Genomic DNA, 10,321 nt, shown 5'->3' with positions numbered 1-10,321 from the left:
CTGGGTTTTGTACCACCTATCAGTCAGTTGCTGGTTATAGACTGGGATTTTGTAGGAGGTGAAAATGATGTAACTGATGAGGTGGCTGCCGTTCACAGAAGCCAATTCTCTGGAAAGCCACAGCTGAAAGATGTTAGCAGCCAACTCTAGCTACCACTAAACATGTAAACAACTCTAGATTTTTAAGTCTAGAAAAAGGGATCAGGACACAGCAACAATTGTTCTTCACTCTGAAATAAGTTCTAGGAGAAAAATATTTTCATTGTGAGAGAATCCATTCACTGCTGGTTATCTTTTGACTCATAGTGACCATATAGGTCTGAGTAGCACTGTCCCTCAGTGTTTCTAAGACTATAAATATTTGCTAGACTTTCTCTTTGGAGTATTTGATGGATTTGAACCAACAGCTTCTCAGTTGGCAGCTCAATGCTTAATCCAAACTAGTAAGATTCCTTAACACTGATGAAAACATTCATTAATACTGGTCCATTAAGATACCTAATCAGTATTGACTGTAGTTGAAATGTCAGCCAGCCAGCTATTGCTGTCAAATCAGAGCCAAATAATAGCTAACCCTCCAGAGGGTTATAGATGCTGTAGACTGCACAAGTGGAGATTGTTCATCTTTCCTCCATGGAGCAGCTGATAGATTCGAACTGCTAGATAGGGTGTCACCTTTGAGTTAGCAGTGTAACTCAAGTACCTACCAAGTCTATAGTGCTTCCTAATTGACATGAAGCTTCTATAAAAAGTTGGAAAGAGAAATACCACTTGATTCAGCAGTTGTCCCACTAGTCAGTATATATCCTAAAGAAATAAGAACTGTAACATGGGGAGAACTACACCTAGGTTCATTGCAGCATTGCTTACAAAAACAAAGAGATGTAAACAACTCAAGTATCCATCCACAGAAAAATGGATGAATAAATGTGGTACATATATGCAGTGGGGTACTATGCAACATTAAAGAATAATTAATACATAAAAAAATACAAAACATATCACATGGAAGAATCTGTTACACCGAGGGAAATAAGTCAGTAACCAAAGGACAAATACTGAGTAAATTCACTATTATAAAAAACTAAAGAATAGTTTCAGGAGCTCTGGTGGTTTAATCTGTGGTGTATTTTAATTCTAATCCACAGATTTTGCATCTTTAGTGTTTCTAATCCACCAGCATCCTTAGGGGAGAAAGATGGATTCCTTCCTTTGAGATTTACAGCCTTGGACACCCAAAGGAGGGTGAATTAGGAACTACTCAATGGCAGTAAGTTGCATTGGGTTCAAAGGAAGGTTGACATGCATAAAAGATCATTATTGAAGGGTTATGAGGTATAGAAAGGGAGGGAGAAAGGAGTAAAAATCAATTAGAATATACATACATATTGAAATGTTTGTTATTGTTGTTGTTATGTGCCATCGAGTCACTTGCGACTCATAGCGACCCTATGTACAACAGTCCTAAACTCTGCTCTGTCCTGTGCCAATCACACTGTCTTTGTCACACGCATCCTGATTACCCCAGTCATTGAATCAATCCACCTCATGGAAGGCCTTCCTTCCTGTGCTGTCCCTCCACCTTACCAAGCATGATGTCCCTCTCCAAGGACCGGTCCCCCCTTACAACATGTCCAAAGTATATTAGATGGAGCCTCAGAATCCTTGCCTCCAAGGAGCAGCCTGGTTTATCCCTCTCCAGGATGAATCTGTTTGTATTCCTAGGAGTCCATGGTACCCTCAATACTCATCTCCAGCACCACAGCTCAAAGGCATCAATTCTCCTTCTATCCTCCCTAGTCATTTTCCGACTCTCTGATGAATAACAAGTGATTGCAAAGACCATAGCCTGTATCAGATACACCTTAGTCTCCAGAGAGACAGCATTGCTCTTCAGTACTTTGGAGAGGTCCCTAAGAGCAGACTTTCCCATTGCAGTACGTCTTTTAATATCCTGGCAACTGGTGCCAAGAGTGTTGACTATGGAGCCAAGCAAATTGAAGCTGTGAACAATCTCAATATCTTCACCATCCATCCTGATGCCGCCAATTGAAAAATACTTCTAACTGGAAATATAGGTATGCATTGCCACAGAAGATAGCATCCCATTCAACAACTTCCTATCTCATTTACAACTTTGTGGGTGAAGGGAGCCTGCATTATTATTTAAAATTGTGAGAAGGAGGTGGCTGGATTCCCAGTGCACTTGGCACAGCTGGACCACAGCCACACAGCCAGGAATCCCCAAACTGGGAGGTGGTTTGCAGCCTGCAATCCATAATACCAAAACTGCTGCAGGTACCATGGCTTCCACTTGTATATGTTCAGCCACTTTGCAGTTTGTTGCCTTCACAGAGATGCTAGCCTTGACTGGCACAGCTCTTTTCCAGGGGCTTCTCATTCCTCCCAGGCTTCCTGAGGCTACTCAGAGAGCAACACTTGACCTGGGCAGCCAGCCAATTGCAGGTGCAAGTTTGCCAACCTGGAACTCTGAGTGCTGAGGGAGAGCAAGATCCAGAGCCAGCAAAGCTAAGGGTTAGAGGTTGGCAGTTACTTAAATATATGTGTATCAAATTCACACAAAAATACATGCTATATATGATGCTCATTCACACGGTGCCCAAATCACATAGTGCCCTGTTTCACAGAGCGTATAGAGGACATTAAACGATGCATCCCTGTACTTTATTAACCATTGGATATTGCAACTGTATTGTTGCTATCACACCACCCAAGGATCTTTGCCATGGTTGTTACATGCTGTCTAGTAGACAGCAACCCTGTGAACAGTAGCTCTGAACCCAGCCCTATCCTTAGCCAGTCTCACTAACTCCAGCAGTCCTAACTCTGTTTCCTTGTTACTGTGTCAGTGGATCTCAACTGGAGTCTTCCTCTCCTGTGCTGTCTCTCCTCCCTTCTGAACATGATTAGACAGTGCAATTTTGTGTATTTTAAAAAATTGTGCTATTTTTAGAACAATATTTTGTAAGAGATGCATTCTATTCAATTATTCAGATGCATGGCCTATTTGTTGGATTTGGAGTGAAGCCTGGTTTTGGCCCTTGGTATATGAATTTCTTTGCACAAGTTAGCTGTGTTAAGCTTCAAATCCTCATCTGTAGTGTGTGGGTTCTAATGTCTGTCTCATGCATGTTGGAGTAATTAAATGTAAAAATCCATGAGAGGCGTGGCACACAATGTTGTGTTGTGAGTGTAAAAAAAACCCATAGTATACAACACCTTATTTCCAAGGAGTAAGATTTTTATCTTTCCATACAAGATATTGGTTGATGCTTTTCTGGAAGTAATTGGATAAGCCTAAAACTGGGCTGAGATGAATGAATTGCCTACAGTACACTCAAATTTGCATCTGTAAGGGTGAGTGAATTCGTGTATTTTATCCCTGCAGCTCCACACTCTCTTCACCAATGGGAAAACAAATACTTATGCAGAATAAAAAAAAAATATTAATATTTGTAAGGATGGTTTATAGAATTGTTAGCACATTTATAAACCCCATTAAAAAAGAAAATCCATTAATTTTAAAATGATTTTAGCAGTACCTGGAGAATATCTCTAACTCCAAATGATCTCTGTACCTTGTACTGAATTTTCAATGTACTGTGAGAAGTATTAGCATTGTTTTAATGAGTTATTAGTTTTTGATTTAGTTTAATATCTTTTTATTCTTGAAATATGGAAGTGAGTGGCAAGTATGTGAGAGTTGGGAATTCAGAGAAATAATAAATTACAAATTAATCAACCTGCATATTAATTTTAAGCCACTACGAGCAAATTACTGCATTGCAATGAGGGGGGAAAGTAGTTTCCTTTTCTAATACTGGTAATTCAACAACTGGTACTCTAAAAGCTGAAGTCATTTTTATGTGAGGCTATCTTAAATCAAAGCCATTGTAAGATGTCACAGACCTGTTAGTAGCTTCGCTCCTGTTAATGAGCCCAGGACATTGTGGCTCATTTGACAGCAGGATCCATGGTGACTTCATAGTGCAATACTCCCACCTCTGGCTTTGGCACAAAGACACAGCCACACACAGCCAAGGACACAGAGCATAACAGAGTTTCACTTTTGTTATACTTTTTCTTCTACCTTGATCATTCTATAATCTCTCAGTCAAAGAGAAGGAAAAATTTATTTAAAAAATGAAAAGCTTTATTTCAAATATAATTTGCCTTTTTCTTTTCTTAATCAGTTTCCTTTAGAGTACCTTTAAAAACTCCACTGGTGATGAAAATATTGGAACTATAATAGTATATATGATACAGTCTTTAATATCTTCTTTTGAATATATGCATAATTTAATACTTAATAATCTTTATGGTTGTGTGCCACTGCGTGAATTCTGACTCATATCAATGCTACACAACAGAGTAGAAGTGCTTTATATTCTTTTAAACTGGGAGCTTTCATGGGATCGTATATAAAGAATTGTACAGCTAATCCAAAGGCACCTGATTCGACTCCACTAATTCGGTGGAAAATGATGGACAGACTTCTCCCTTGTAATTTACTGCCTCTCAAAACCTGGTGGAGGAGCAGCTATGAATCAGTTTGGACTCAAGGGCTCATAACAATAACAACAGAGGACAGCAGATCACCTTAGCTTTTCTAATTGGAAATAATGAAATGATGATGATGATGATGATAATAATAATAATAATAATAATTATAATTATTATTATTATTATTATTATTAGCTTTGCCAGTAGAACTTAGAGCTATGAAAATAGGAAGAGAAAGAAATGGGTGTAGAAGAGATAAAAACTCTATTGTTTCAATAAATTGATGATGTCCCTGTGTGATTTACACTCTGTGAAAACCTGCCAGAACATTACCTATAAGCTGATTCTCACTTGATGACAATGCAGGATTTTTTTAACTTTTTATTATTTTTTTTGTGTGTACCATCAAATCTGGTCTGACTGGTATTGGAAGAGAATGCCCCTCCTTCTCCAGCAGAGCATCTGGTAGATTTGAACCGCGTACCTCTAGGATTGCAGTGCAGCTTCTTGCCGCTAGGCCACCAGAGCTCCATGAAGATCTTTTTTTAAGGTACTTTAGTTTGTCAGAAGAGCTACTAGAATCTAAAGTCAGAGGCAAAAACTAGTTTAAATAAAGGACTAACCTTTTGTTCCTTTTTTAAAAATTTTCCTGGCTCATAAATAAGTAGCTAATGCAAAACTGAACAAAACCAAACCTCCAATACTGCTGAGTCAGTTCTGATTTTTAATCACGCAGCAGGACAGATTATAAATTTCTCCTACAGTTTCTAAAATCTTTTCAAAAGTAGACAGCTGCTCCCTTCTGGTTGGGAAAAGTTGATGGGTTCAAACTTCTGTCCACTGTGCCAAATATCTTTGCAAAATACTCAACCACCTTGAGAGTGAGTGGGGTTCTTGCTTTGAGCGTAACAATACCATGGAAATATCTAGCCTACACCCCTTTTATTAGGAAGCTGTTGAATTGCTTTTGTGCAAAGGCAAATTCACATTTCAAAGAAATGCATTTCTGTTCTCAATTGCTTTTCAAGTTTTGCACATTATCAGTGACCTAATGCACTGTTTAAGAGTCTTAAATATGTAACTCAGCAGCTAGCCTAATCAGGTAAGTAGTCAGACACCTACATGCTGTGAACAGTATGTAAATTGGCCTTTTGTGTCACTTGGGCCACTCCATTTATACCCAGTTAACTAGGTGACCCTCGATGCTTTATTATGTACAATCCACACTATCAAAGGGGTCATACCAGGGGCAAAAAGTGTTCATGCATCTTACAGAAAGAGCTTCTTGAAATCACAGACTGTTTCCTGTTATTTTCTATTATCTAGTTTCTACCAAAAGATATGCCCTCATGACTTGTGAATAAAGTAAGTCTTGAAGATATGTCGATCTTTGAACTCAAGAACTCTTACCCTTTATATAGAGCAGCATTACAAGAGATAGGATAAACAGCCATGTCATGTTGCATATAAATTTTGCTTAATGACTTTAATAATGACAAATGTTTGGTATTGAAATATAGTCAAACACCTTATAGATGAGAACTTGTTCACGTGCAGTTTCTGATAAGTTATTAAGAAATAGACTGAGGTTCAAAGTGAGAATTTAGGTATTAACACTCAGATTTATCTTTTAGTCAAAATAAACTAGAAAGATAAACTGAGAGGAAGGAAGAGATTCCTGTTTCTTTTCTCTTTTGGTGTCTGCTATTTTATTTCGATTTCTGGCATTTTCGGTGTTGAGACAATCGTGCAAAAGTGTCTAGGTGGCAAATGACTAGTTGAACCTCAGAATTTTGAATGCCGATATGATTTGGGAGTTTTTAGCATCTAAATAATCACTGTCATTTTCAGCATCTGAAACTCAGGATGATGTTACCCGGGGTGGGCGGTGGGGTAATCTGTGGAGTGAAGAGAATGGATAACATAAACATGGGAAATGGTCAACACAGGAGTGGAGATGTCGGTTTGCTCGAGGGTGCTGTTGATGTTGTTGTGTATGAGCAAGTCAGAACCAACTCATAATCACAAGCGAAGAGATCATCTATCTCCTGTTTGGAGCAGCTGGTGAATTTGAGCTGTACTTTTAGGTTGGCAGCACAATCTCTTACCCTCAGAACACCAAAGCTCCCTACTTGAGGGTAGACTCATCCTTTAAATTTTTCTCTTTGAGGGAAGCATCAAAACCATAGAAGCAATTCAATTTCTTTACCATTTCAGAACTTTAAAAATATTACATTGTTGTTGTTGTTGTTATTGTTATTAGGTGCCATTGAGAATGACTCATAGTGACCCTATGAACAAAAGATTTGAATTATATTCTATCCTGTGCCATCCTCACACTTCCTGAGTCCATTGCAGCAGTCACCATGTTAATCCACCTGGTGGAGGGTCTTTCCCTCCTTCACTGACCCTCTACCCTTCCTAACATCATGTACCTCTCCAAGGAAGAGCTCCTTATAGAAAAATGCCCAAAGCATGTAAAACGAAGCCTCATCTTTCTTGCTTCCAAAAGGCATTCCATCTGCACCCTCTCCAAGACATATTTACTTGTTCTTTTGATGATCCATAGGATGTTCAGGGCACTTCTCCAACACCAGAACTCAAAGGCATCAATTATTCTTCCATCATCCTCATTCGTTGTCCAGCTTTCAGATTCATAGCAAGTGATGAGAAAGACTGTGGCCTGAATCAGATGCATCTGATACTGATATGAATATTTTTTATAATGCAGTGTACCTTGGTACCTCCAAATCTATTACATTAAATCTAAAACATTAGTTTGGTACATACTAATCCCAAGAAATTCTGGGAAGCTTAGATCAACAGTTCTGTGTTATGAAATAGAGTAGGATGATGATATTGTTATTGTTATTGTTGTTATGTGCCATTAAGTGAGAACCAACTCATGGGTGGCCCCCCTGCAGGAGCTGCAAGACTGTAAACCACTCAGGAGACAAACTGATCTTCTCTCTCAGAGTAACTGCTACAATTCCTTACCGCTAGGCTACCAGAACTTCTCTAACAGGAAGATGTTTGTTGTTGTTGAGTACCATACAGTTGGAACCGACCCATAAATGACCCTCCAGTGGGTTTTCAGAGGCAGTTAATCCCATGAGAAAAGATTGCCAATCTTTCTCCCATGGAGCTGCTGGTACCACGTGAGTTCAGGATTACAGCTCCCCAGTAGAATGACAGCTACTATAAAATTAGCCTATGCAGTAGCCTTGTGACTCAATATCAATATCAAGATCAATATGGGTCCAAGGTTAACATTCTTGTCCTTCATATTGGGATTTCCAGAATAATGAAGCAATCCTACATGTTTCACTTAAGAGAAGATACTGTTGAGACCTGGCCATCTTTTCCACTTTGACTGTTTTAATATATGCACTTTATTCTGGCATCTGTCTGTCACAACTACTTAGCTTTACTTCTACTAAAGAAAAGTAGCTCTAGACAGTGTGTTCGTAAGTGAAGGCAGCCATGTTCCAATAAAACTTTATTTACAAAAGCAAGTCAAGAGCCCTAGCTTGTAGATATCTTTTATAAATTCTAAAGTTGATTCTGTGTCTCAAAGTTTTTCCTTTCAAATGTGGGGATAGTTATTTTGGAGACTTTTAACAGTGCATAGTTAGCAATCATCATATATTTCATACATTAAAAATTGGGTTAAGAAAAAAAATACTGGACTGCTTTGATTTTCCTTTGAAGTATTGTCACAAGAAGAAAGCAACAGACTGGTTCATGTGCCAAAAGGAAGATCATAAAAGACAAAATGAAATACCAGAGACTGGATTACTAAGGGGAATGAGTGCTCAAAAACTGTTGAAAAGGTTCTTGAAAAGCAAGGATCACATGGGAGTTGAACTTGTTCAAAGCACACATTAGCTAGACTCTTGCAAGAACAAACTGTATTGTAAGCCTCTGCTCCAGCTTGTCTGATATACAGCACGTGGTGTCTCCATAGACAACAGACTGTACTTGAAATGCATTGAGTTTAGTGTTCACATTGTAGAGAATGATGTGCTGAATAAAAGTGTTCAGATGAAATCTGGAAGAAAAAAAAATTTTAAAAGCCCTTTAAAAATAGAACTTGCTCCCACCAGTTTCATGATACTTTGAGCAATTTCTTAAATCTTCTTTAGCCTGAATTGATCGATGTGTGAAATAGTCCACAGATGTAAAAGATTTTGCAATTAGAACACTAGATTTGATTTGAGGAACATATTTGTCCCTCAAGACTGCCTAGGTTATGTTGCAATAATAAACATCCTGAAAATTTCAGGGCCTATAAAAAACAGTTTTACACTCATAACATATGTGACTCAGAGAACAGAATGATCAGAAGTCCCTACTAATCATATGCCCTGATATTCCTTTGCTAATAAAGCAGACACTAGCTCAGTGTTGCTGATGGCCATGGGAAAAACATAACTCTGGAGAAACTAAACGTTTGGCCTGGAAGCAATATATTCATTTTCTTTCAATGCACAACTGTCAGTTAGCCCCCATCCATCAGCTAGTCTTGGAAACATGTAAAACATGTTGCAAATTGGTTCTGACTTATCTTAACTCTATGTATGCAGAAGAAAACTGCCCCATTAAGTTTCTCAGGCTGTCAATTCTTACAGAAGCAGATTGCCCCATAATTTTTGTTCTTCACATTCTTAGTTGTTATTTTAGCCTTTCAACCTTTTAATTTGGTTCTCTGCTTCTGAAAAGTCATAGCCTTAAAATCCTATGGAGCATTCTACTCTGTGCTCACGCGGTCCTGATGGCTCAGAATAGACCAACAGTAATGGACAACAGTCTGTTTGCCTAGATTGTTGTTAAATAACTTGTGAGTTGCTCTGGTGCTGAAAGTGATGCCACTGATGTGTCAAAGACCAATAAGGTCACCCATAGTGGGCAGGTTTTAGCTGAGCAACTAGATTAAGGCAGACTAGGAAGCAGGACTGGCAATCCAATTCTTAAAAAGCTGAATTCAGCAAACTAATAGATGAACATGATGACTAATAGAGGAACATGGCTAGTTAGAGCATTAGAGGTAGAACTCAGATTGGAAGTCAAATAAAATGAGGAGAAACTTGCAAACATCTTTTAACAGTTAAAACATGGAATATCAGAAGCATTACAACTAGACGTTGTGAAAATGAAATGGAACACATGAAGATCGACATTCCAGGCATTGATTTGATGAGACAAACTAGCTTTGGCTATCATAGTATAGTATGACAGGAATGAAAAACAGAAGAACGATGTTACATTCTTAGTTCAAAGACAATTTCAAGTTCTATTCTGAAGTATAATATTCTGAGTGATAAGATATTGTCCATATGCATAGAAGGAAGATCTGTTACGATGACTATTATTCAAATATATGCTCCCACAGCTAAACCCAAAGAGAAAGAGATTGAAGATTTTTACCAAATCTTGCAGTCTGCATTTGATTAATCATACAATCAAGATGTGTTAATGATAGATAATTGCTGACTGGAATGCAAAAATTGGAAACAAGAAGAAATGGTAGTCAGAAAGTATGGACTTGGTGAAAAAAAATGAGGCCGTAAATAGAATGATTGGATTTTGTATGTTCAATGATTTATTCATTGCAAATACCTTTTTTAAAAAGCACAAATGGTAATTTTACACATGGACCTCACCAGATGGACTGCATAGGAATCAGAATGCCTACATTTGGGAAAGAAATTGTTGGAGACGCTAAATATCAACAGTCACAAGAAAGCCAGGTGCAGACTGTGGAACAGACCATTCCCTAGATTAAGAGGAGCTTAAC

Source organism: Elephantulus edwardii, unplaced genomic scaffold, assembly GCF_000299155.1.
Source record: "Elephantulus edwardii isolate Elephantulus edwardi_28Jun2011 unplaced genomic scaffold, EleEdw1.0 scaffold00039, whole genome shotgun sequence".
Taxonomy (NCBI): domain Eukaryota; kingdom Metazoa; phylum Chordata; class Mammalia; order Macroscelidea; family Macroscelididae; genus Elephantulus; species Elephantulus edwardii.
The sequence above is the reverse complement of the archived record's forward strand: the minus strand, read 5'-3'. Positions refer to the sequence as shown.